General features: G+C 45.4%; 1 protein-coding gene across 3 annotated transcripts in view; it reads right to left on the reverse strand.

The window, feature by feature from the left end:
• The window catches only part of TEAD1 (TEA domain transcription factor 1), a 265,733-nt gene extending 258,687 nt beyond the window's left edge, over positions 1–7,046 (reverse strand). The window contains exons 1-2 of one of the 3 annotated variants that reach the window (XM_053560911.1): positions 6,675–7,046; positions 5,926–6,087 (exon numbers count right to left, since the gene is read on the reverse strand). The gene's annotated coding sequence lies outside the window, so the exon portion shown is untranslated. Of the gene's footprint in view, positions 1–243; positions 333–5,925; positions 6,088–6,674 lie in introns of those variants that run through there. The other 2 variants (XM_053560915.1, XM_053560914.1) reach the window with 2 other exon arrangements.
• Between the last annotated feature and the right edge of the window lie 3,871 nt (positions 7,047–10,917).

Genomic DNA, 10,917 nt, shown 5'->3' on the forward strand with positions numbered 1-10,917 from the left:
AATTACCAGTCAGCTTATCTGAGGCCCACATCCGCCATATGGTGCCCCAACTTCTGCCGCCTGTTGCTGCCACAACAATAGACACGCCTACCCAGAAAGCACGATGGGACAGAAACCCAGCAGCGGCGGCACGTAGGGCAGCCACTGTGTTTACATTGTATTTTGTGCCATTAGCTTTGCGCCTCCCCTGTCCCAGTAGGGGTCTGAAACACACACACATTTAATGTCACAAATCTGTGTTACCTGCAGAATGCAAAGTGAGCACGCTGCATGGATGGGAGAGATCAGGTGAACAGAGAGAAAACCAGATGTCAACTTCAGAACCGGAGCTGCCTGGTGGGAGAGGGCAAGTCAGGCAGGCTCCCAGCTAGAGCTGCAACCAGACAATGCGCTTTTCTCAAAACACTCGGGCGGGCGGGCCTCGGGGAGTGGCTATTTAAAACACTTGGCTCCTTTTATTGCACCACCATGGGAGTGAATTCGGTTCTTAAGTGCCAGAGCAAATGAAGTCATTTGGTTTCCGCGGGCTCTCTGCATTTCAGCAGCAGGAGTAAGCCTGGACAAAAGTCGGAAGACCTATCTAAGTTGTTCTCTCTTACAATTAAAACTGAGTCCCAGAGGATTCGGCACTTGGGCTTCATTAACTTTTTTTGTCTTTGAAAAGCTACGAAAGGACGTAGAAAAGTCAAAGGATCTTGGCCACTGGAATAAACGCTGTCAGAGAGGACTCCCCTGGCAAAATACCATCAAGTCAGGGTGGAAAGAAGGAACTGATAAGACAATCACCTTGTAAAGGTGAATATAAAAGACAATCACCTTGCTGGTTAATATAAAAGATTAACAGTGATTTTCATCAAATGAATCATGTGCTGTTTCTTTCTACTCAAAAGACTTTCCTGTCTTTGCTTAGTAATAAAGTATTCATGTATTACAGTTTACTATCTATTAGAGAAAAGACTGGTTTTCAAAGAGAACTCAGCAGCATGCAGTATCGGGTTATGCAAAAATGCACAAGAAGCAGCAGGTCTGGATAAAATGCAAAGTGAAAAAAGGCAAAGAGTATCTGTCTTAACATTCAGATGGAATGAACTCTTACAGAAAGGCACCCATTTCATTTCCCCCAATTTACCCATACCTAACCAGACAATATTTGTGGATGAACTTCTCAAATTTTCTTAAACATTCTCCGTTTAAGAAAAAAAACTCCTTTCAAGTTAAATTGAGATTGCACTTGAACACCATCCAAGAGCGGAGCTGAACTGAATTATGATAATTAGAAAGCTGTGCCTATAAAAAAAAAAAAAGGCAGCACAGTTGACGCTTTTTTTATAAAAAGTTCATGCCAGAGAATGTAAGTTCAATATGTTCTCACATAATTAACATTTCCCACCATTAGCAGCAGTTTTTCAGTTTATGTATCAGTAAAAACAACAGCACTCCTCATTGTCATATATCCCCAGTCAACTGTGTTCCAGTCACTTTACACGTACATCTAAACCTGTCAGATGCAAGGAGAATGCTCCCCTGAAGATGACGGAGACTTAAGTTGTTCATCAATAAGCTGGCTTTTCTTTTGAACCCATTTTCCAGGGCCCTGTCCCTTCAAATTAAAACTGCTAATGAAATCCTAAGACAGAGTCTTAAAAACTAATGGGAATCATGAAAAAGGGCAGAGAGCACGGCAGCAGAATAAGTTGAAACAACAGGGGTTGGGAGAGGGGCGGGCAACACAGTCCTCCCTTGGCCTGCCACGAAAGTAGAAAAAAAAAAAAAACGGCCTCTTATAGTACCCACCCCCAAACACACACACACACACACACACACACACCATTATCCAAGCTGAAGATGGACCAGGGCGGTTCACAGTTAGCCAGGACTCCCAGACTATGGAAAGTATTTTTTTGAGAATCCTCCCAACTATGCAAAAAGTCATAGACAAAAAAAAGAACTTAGGAGTAGTGAGTAACCCATCCTGTAAGAAACACTGTCTAGAAAACCCACCCACGAGGGCATCCCATTTGCTTTGACTAAAATAAAAATACATATTTATTCTGCACCCTTACAAAGCCTGGTATCTGAATAAATGGTCAAATTTTAATTCCAATTTCAAATACAGAACAGGGTCAAGGAAGCTTATAATGTAAATCTTACAGACTGAGGATTCAATAGTTCACAGCTTGAAACAAAACAAAACCCACAGAAAAACAGTCCAAATATTTAGATCCAAATGTTCTAGCATGCCACAAACTACCCAAAGGGAGGACCAGAATGTCCACAGTCACCACAACTTTCTCTGTAGAACTGCAACACAACAGGGTCTGAATTAGACAATCACCTGTCAAAAAGCCCAATCCTGAAAAATTAGGTGCTTAGGATGTGCCTGAATTTTATCACCTTTGTGAACACGAAAATTTTTCACTGATGTTCAAACACGATTTGGGATCTAATTTAAATATCTTTATAGGTCATCTGTGCCTTCTACGGATAAAATTAAGAAAAAGTAATCACACAGTTATAAAAGATTGTGCCAGCCATTCGTCAGTCCCCAAGTTAGCCCAGCAGTGCAGGCTAAGTTTATCAAAGGGGAATAAGCCTTATACTTTCCCTGCTGAGTTCAAAAGTAGGACATAAGCACTGTGCAGTTCCAGTCACTGAACTCCAAAGGAGAAGCTGTAATGCCTGCATTTAACAGAAAGGTTGGCTCAGATATTCTTGTAGTTCTACAGAGAAAGTTGGGACACTTGCTTTGGCCTGTATTTTTCAGTCTTTGGAGAAAACACACCCCTAAAAGTTTTTTTGTTTGTTTGTTTGTTTGCAGTTTTGGCTGGGGCCGGGCTTGAAACTGCCACCCCCAGTATATGGGGCTGGCACCCTACTCCTTGAGCCACAGGTGCTACTCCAACCCCTAAAAGTTTTATCACTCAATGGATTCAACCTCTAAACACAACTTTCACTCAGAAATATACAGGCTGGGGCGGCGCATTTGGCTCAGTCGGTAAGGCGCCGGCCCCATATACCGAGGGTGGTGGGTTCAAACCCGGCTCCGGCTGAACTGCAATCAAAAAAATAGCTGGGCGTTGTGGCGGGCGCCTGAAGTCCCAGCTACTCGGGAGGCTGAGGCAAGAGAATTGCTTAAGCCCAGGAGTTGGAGGTTGCTGTGAGCCGTGTGACGCCACAGCACTCTACCGAGGGCCATAAAGTGAGACTCTGTCTCTACAAAAAAAAAAAAAAAAAAAAGAAATATACAGGCTGTACCAAAGAAATGTATACACATTTTAAGAAAGGAAAAAACTGTATCAAAATTGTGATACTCAGTATATGTCAATAGCAAATGATGAATACAGGTCACCCTGAGCACCTTTTACAATTACAAAAACTGTGACTTGAATGTTACAGATGTAATACAGTTTTTTTCCCTTTCTTAAAATCTGCATAAATTTTTCCACCCTCTGTATAAAATAATTTTTCCTCTCACAATCTCTTTATTGGGAACAAAAAAAAGTGCCTAAAATATATGTTTAAAATATTGTCTGTATGTGAATATGGTCAATTTTTAAATCCACCAGATCATACAGTTATTTGCACCAATCTTTTAATTGATAAGACACCACAGTTTTCATGTGCAGGTAGTGTAATTACGCTATTAATAATAACCATGAGATTAGAAAGACAAGTAATCCCACGGATGTGCAGGTTCTTGTATGACCACCATGTGTAAGAGATCAATCCATTTCAGAAGCAAATGACCTTAAAACACCGTTCCTGGCACAGTTCCTATCTTCAAAGGTCTATTTAACATTTGGCATCTATGTTCTCTAGACTGCTCACTTTACATACTTTTCCGCTGAAATGTGTCGACAAATACAATCTAAATATGGTTGATACACTGTAAGTATATTCTTCCCAAATTTCTCCTGTAAGAAATCCCTCACACTTGCTGCTCTGTATTGTCAGAACCAACAGAACTCAAAATTGTTTATAAATTGCTGAAGCTCAAGCAGGAAAACACTTGAACATTATTTTTCCTCCTGAGTTATCTGTCCTTTTTCTAATAAAAGGAAATGCCAGTCTCCAAAGTGAGAATACGAATATGTAATTCTTACTGTACAAAGCAAATGGTGGGGGAGGAAATGAGAAGGGGAGGAGGAAGCTGATTCCCCCCAGACTACCCTTCCAAACCAGCCCTTATGTGTAATTAGCTTGCTGCTGGGGCCTAGGCATATTGTACCACAATGCAAGGAAGAGCCTCTCAGTGAGAAATTCGTTTCAGTCTGGCTCAAACTAAGCTAGGACATCCTCCTTCTTTAAATTAAATTTCATTAAGTATATGTTGTGGTGAGTCCTAGTTTTTGTTTTGGGAAAAGAAAGGAGAAAAAAAAAAACCCTCCATAATCTCTCTCAGGCATGTTCCCTGGAGCTCATTACTTTATAAAGAATCACACAGAAGGAATTTACACAAAGATTGTTTCTTATAATTTTTTTTACTCGTATTGTCAAGGCAAAGAGTCACACTGATTTTGTTTGAAACATGTTTTTAAAAAATTCTAATACTCCCCCCTAAAAATGCAGATCCAATTTTTTTACTTACCACTCAAGTTAAAATAAAATGGTCTGCCTTGGCACTTACACCATCAGCTAGAACTGGTAATAGATACAGCTTATCAGTTCATTTTCTTCTACCAACTATAAATAAAAGAATTGTAAACTCTGTTTAAAAGCTGAAACCTGAGAGTTCAGCACATAATAACACATACAAAGAAATACTAAACAAAAATATCTGTGACCATTTATGGAAATAGTGAGATTAGAAAAATAAGCCTTTACCCCCCAAAATAATCAACAATTCAAAAGCGCACCGTTGACAACATTTGTCTTTCCTGCATCACTTTGTAATTAGTTCTACTATTTCCTTCTAAAGAGGAAAGACTCTTACAAAGTTAGATCCAAGTCTGGCCCTTATATGCATTCATATGCGCTTAGGCCCAAAGATCCTGCTATTTACAGAAGGGCACAAACCCAACAGTGAAAGGATGGATGAAGCACCCTGTTCCCCAACCTCTGCCTCAGAGTATGCCAGCAGAGAAGCCCCACCAGGTAAGAGACTGGCATGATCCCTACATGCTGCAGAGAAAGGGGCCCTCTCCCAGCTCCCTGGGGAGTGGACCACTTCCCCCTGAAGGGAAGGAGGTGTCTATGCAAGTAACCCCTGCAGGTACTCAGCACACCCCAAGCAATCAGACCTCCTGAACTTCCAAAACAATCCAAGTGGAGGAGGGTGGAGAGAAAGAAACTTGTGATTGCCATGAACTGACAGTGTTCTGTCCCTTCGCAATATCTGTAGCATTTTTATTTATTTTTTTACTATTAATATTTTCAAATCTGACAGGCTTTACAGACCTGAGCTCCTTCCAAGGCACTGTTTTTAAATACAGCCTTTTTACATTCCCTGCTCCGGGAACATCATCTGTCTCTTAAGTTTCCAAGGCTCGCTGAGGTCAATTTTCATTTCTGCAAATCACAGGAAGCCACTTGCTTCTAAGAAGTTAACAAGCCTCCTGAGAAACTCTGGTATTTCATTGTTTCATAAATATTTTTATACAGTGACACCATTCAACTTTAAATAAATCTTTTAAAAAGACAAAAAGCAAAGAAAACTCTGATGTGGATTTTATTTTCTGGGAGGAAGATAAAGCGTGAGCCCCTCTTTTTTTATTCATTAAAAATGCTGCTTTGGCTTTTAAAAAAATATTAACACATTTTTTTAAGGAAACTCATATAAGTTGAACTTTCTTTAAAGCGGGCTTCTGGACTTTTGAAAACAAGTGCTGCTGCTACGAACAAAGACTAGAAGTGTACCCTGATTTTCTCCCCTTCTGGGGATCGTTTCTGTTCCAATAAACAAACAAATCCCCCAGTATTTCCTACCGAAGGGAAGTTTTCCAGAGAGAGTCTCCTCCTAGGTTTGGTGGTAACTGCGACTCAGTCCTTTTTGGACACAATGTTTCTGCTGACTCCTGAAAATTTTCCACTTGAATGTGCAATGAAACGGCGGCGGCGGCGGCGGCGGCAGCAACAGTCCTGGAGAAGCTGCAAAGACGACCGTTCCCTCTTTCATCTTTGGGAAGAAGCGAAACTCCCACCAGCAGCACAAGTCGACGCAGACCCCGGGCCGGCTTCTGGGGGTTCTGGCGCCGGGGGATGGCCTGGGGCACGGGGGATCGGGCCGGCTCCGGGCTCCGAGGAGGCGGAGGCGGCGGCGGCTCTCCCCGCCCGCGCTCGCTCCGAACTTCTGGCTCCACCGAGAACCGCGTGAAAAGCGCCCGAGGGTGTGTGTGCGTGTGCGCGCGTGCAGGCGGCTGGAGAGGGGGTGCGCGGGGGGCGCGGCGGGGCCGGCTGGGCGCCTCCAGGGCCACCGCCGGGGGCCGCCTGTTGCCGCGCGGGCTCCCAACGCGCGGCCCAACTTGGCGTCCCGGCAACTCGCGCGGCGGCGGCGCCCGGCCGCTCACCTCGGAGGGGGCGCGGGGAGGCGGTGCGGGGGCCCGGCCACGGCCCTCCGCGTGCCCGCCCGCCCGTCGGCCTCACACAAAGCACAGCCCACAGAGAAAGAGCGGCCCCCGCCGCCCGCCGCCCCGTGCGTCCCCCGCACCCAGCATCCGCCCCGCGCGCCAACTTACCTTGGCCGAGGGATCCGCCGCTGCGCCCGGCGAGTCCGAGGCAAACTTCGGCGCCGCTTCCCCCGCCCTCTGCTCAGTGCCCAGCTCCCGGTCCCCGGGCCGGGCCACCCCACCCCTGCCTAGCACCTCTCCTGCCCCAGGCCGGCTGGGCGCGCTGGGCTACTGCCCGCGCTCTGGGCAAAGGTGGAGGGGGTTGGGGGATCGTCACTGCATGGCCTGTCCCCCGACGCGCCGCCCCGGGCTCGGGCCCCGCCGCGCGGAATGGCCCGCAGGGTGGAAGCGAGTCTGCAAAGTGCTTGGTGGGCGCCCGCGGCGGGCGGCGGGGCCGCGGCGGCGGCGGCAGAGGCTCGGCTCGGCTCGGGCGGCGCGGCGCGGCGCGAGCGATGCTAAGAATGTTCGGAATGAGGACAGGAATGAAATGAACGCCGGGACCGAACTCGCTCCGGAGGGGTGGGGCCTCGGTGACGTCATGCGGCCTGCCGCCCGGGGCCGGGGGCGGGGCCTGCTGCCCTGGTGACGTCATGGGGATTCGGGGCGGGCCCGGCTGGGCCGCTTCGCTGTTGGGGCAGCGGCTGCCCCCGGAGGGGTGGCGGGGCGGAGTCTCGCGCCCACGGCGGGGAGCGCGGCGCGCGAGGGAGCCGCCCTCCTCCTCTCCCGGCGCGGGCTCCGGGCTTTGTCCCGAGCCAGGGCGGGGCGGACGTGAGCAGGGTGGCTTGGAGGTGCCTGCGCCCGCGCGAAGAGCTGTGGAAGCCTGGGTTCCGTCCCTGGGCGAGGGGGCTGCGCCTGCCGTGCCTCAGTTTCCTTAATCCGGGAAGCGGGAGCCCGGGCGGCCGCACTGAGCGCTCCGGGACTCGCGGAGGTCTGCAAGTGTGGGAAAGAGAAGTTTCTTTTCTGAAAATTCAGGTGGTGGTATTCCAGCGCAGTGGACGCCTTCCCCGGCCAGATTCCCAGGCTGCCATTTCTTTCCCTCTTCCCTTTCAGTTGTTATAAAACTTCACAGCTCTCGCTCAAGTCGAAGTCCGTCCGGCTGTTGCAGAGCAGAGAAGGATAATTACAGGGTTCAGACAATCCTGCCCTGCTGGGATTGTCGTCTTCGTAGTCGCTTGAACTAAATTCACTCATCTTTGCTGGTTCTGGTTTTCAAAAGTAAAGGATCCGCTAAGAGCTTCCTAAACTTTATGCTGTATCCAGCACCTTTAAGTCACCGCTTTCTTTGTTAAGAAACTTCATGTCAATAATAAAAGAGTAATTTTAACCCTGGAGTTGACAACGCAGAAGTGATACAGTAGACCCAGTGGACAAATGAGAAAAGAGGGATAAAGTCAACCTGCTGGGACTGTGAAGTCTGGGGTAATCATAATTTTAAATTTCGCTAAAAGTAGCCAAGCAATTCCTGTACGATGGACCCTGCTCCTTCTAGGCATTTAGACAGCTTTTCCAGTGGAGCCCTCCCAATAAATAATGGCGCCTATTTTGTGCCCCAGGAATCCCTTAATAGGGACCACTGAGGAAAGTGTAATGGGGCAGCACATTTTCAACAAAACATAACTTTTACTAATGCATGTTGCTTGCCATTGTAAAAAACAATACAGAGAAATCCTTTATTCACTTTGCTCGGTTTTCCTTACTGGTAATGTCTTCCAAAACTATAAAATATAGTCACAATCAATGATATTGATGTTGTCAATGTTACAATCTACCAATCTTGTTCAAATCTGTACTCATTTCTGTCTGCCTGTATTTAGTTCTATACAATTTTGTCATCTCCACGGTCAAGTATCTCTAGTTTATAGGCAATAAGGTAATACAGTGAGGTTTACAATAACCCCAGCCACTTTGGCAGTGGTTTTTGGAAACGTGTTAGAAAACACATAATTTGGCATTAAAATGTCCTAGGCATTTCTCTCTCCAAATATCAGCTTCTAAAAGCACCAGATAAAGTTTAACGGCAATGCCAGGAGGAGAGTTAGTAGGGTTTCCAAACCACTATTTGTTGGCCCAGTATGCCTGGGCATCTTTCAGACCAGTTCCTGTCTTACAGCCACCTTACAATACAATGCCTTCCTGTTCCTTACTGAATTAAAGAAAAGTTATTTGGCCTGGTATTCAAATCTCTTTACAACATGCTATGACTTCCTGACCAGTATTTTCAACAACCTCTGCACATACATTGAGACCCACCTTTAAAACTTTTTCCTCCAGGAAGACCGCTAAATTAGGTATTTCCTCCCTAGGACCACAGAAGCACCTTCCTTCAAACACACTACTGATATTCTACCTGTTAGTTACCAGCATATGTGTGTTACTTGTGATGCCCACCTACCTGAGCCCCTAAAAAGTGGACCAGGTGTCATTCAGTTACACATGCCCTGCCCAGGACCTGCCCAGAAATGGGAGGGATTCTCATTGTCCTCTCACCACTCTAACTCCTCACACATTTTTCACTCTCCTCCGTCACCATGCCTAGGACCTATTGCTTTAAGGCCCATGTGCTATTCACCACCAGCATCTTCGGGGCAGGAATAGAAGCTGCCACCTGCTAAAATGACAGCAGCTACCATGCATTGCATCCCTCCTCAGCACTAAGCATTTTGTATTCACCACTTCAAATTACTCTTTACAACACAGGTGAAAGGTAGCAACTATAACCCCAGTTTATACAGACTAGGAAGTGAGATGTAGGGATAGTATATGACTTGCCCATGGTCAAATAAATATCCAGGATAGAGTACAGCCAAAACCTGAACTCCATCTGACTCATGTTCACAACACATGTTCATAACCCATGACCTCTACTGTCACGAAACCTAAAATGAATATAAATCAAAGCAATAGGATGCCAGGCCCTGCATCCTAATACATACTTTTCATGCATTCTCTCATTTAATCTCCACATAGTTACCCTGCGCGGTATAGGTTCTTTTTTTTTTTTTCTATTGTGTTTTTTTTTTTATTAAATCATAACTGTATACAATGATATGATTATGGGGCATCATACACTCACTTCATAAACCATTTGACACATTTTTATCACAGTGGTTAACATAGCCTTTCCGGCGCCATCTCAGTTACTGTGCCAAAACATTTACATTCCACATTTACTAAGTTTCGCAAATACCCCTGTAATATGCACCACAGGTGTGATCCCACCGATTCCCCTCCCTCTACCCACCCCCCCATTTCCCACTTCCCCCTATTGTTAAGTTGTAGCTGGGTTATAGCTTTCATGTGAGAGTCCCAAATTAGTTTCATAGTAGGGCTGTGTACATTGGGTATTTTTTCTTCCATTCTTGGGATACTTTACTAAGAAGGATATGTTCCAGCTCCATCCATGTAGCGGTATAGGTTCTGTTATTATTCTCTTTTTATAGTCCTCTTGAGGACTCTTGAGGACTAGAGAAGTGAAATAACTTGATCGAGGTCACATAACTAGTAAATGAAGAGCAAGGATTCAAACGCAGATAATCCAGCGCCAGATGTCACCTTCTTAGCCTTCCAGTCAATTGCCCAAATGCAGCGCTACATGGAACACAAAGGTAACGATCAGGAGAGGTAACAATCATGTGTATCACTAATGATACAAGAGCCTTTGTTCCCTCTCAAGTCTTAGCAAAGAATAAGCAAACTTGTAACATACAAAAGAAACAGGGATCCACTTAATGGTAACAAACTTGCTGAGGCAGAAACTCTGAGTCAGCCTGAAGCTAGAAAGGAGAAACAGTGAGTTAGAACTTACCCCAAGGAAGCACATGGCTCCAGAAGATACTGCTTTGGAAAACAAGTAAAGATGGGTTAATAATAATGAGATAATTTGCCTCAATTCTAATTAGGTTGAACACCTTTTATTATAGGAGCATAAACTGGTACAACCACTTTGGAACAGTTTGGTATTAGCTAGCAAAGATTCACATACTCTGTGACCCAGAATTTCCACTCTTAGGAAAATACCCAAGAGAAACTCAGTCATGTGTGTACCAGGACACAGGTACAAGAATATCCATTGGGCATTTTTATATTAAACCCCAAACAAGAAACAAACTCAATGCTCATTAGTCGTAGAAAGGATAAAGGAATTGTGATGTTCTCATACACTGGAAGACCATACAGGGATGAAAATGAGGGAGTCACAGCTGCATTCAACAACATGGATGAATCCTAAAAATATAACGTTGAGTAAGAGGTATCAAGCAGAAGAGAGCACATAGTACAATCATATAAAGTTCAAAAACAAGCAAAAGATAAC

This window comes from Nycticebus coucang, chromosome 14, assembly GCF_027406575.1.
Source record: "Nycticebus coucang isolate mNycCou1 chromosome 14, mNycCou1.pri, whole genome shotgun sequence".
Classification (NCBI taxonomy): Eukaryota; Metazoa; Chordata; class Mammalia; order Primates; family Lorisidae; genus Nycticebus; species Nycticebus coucang.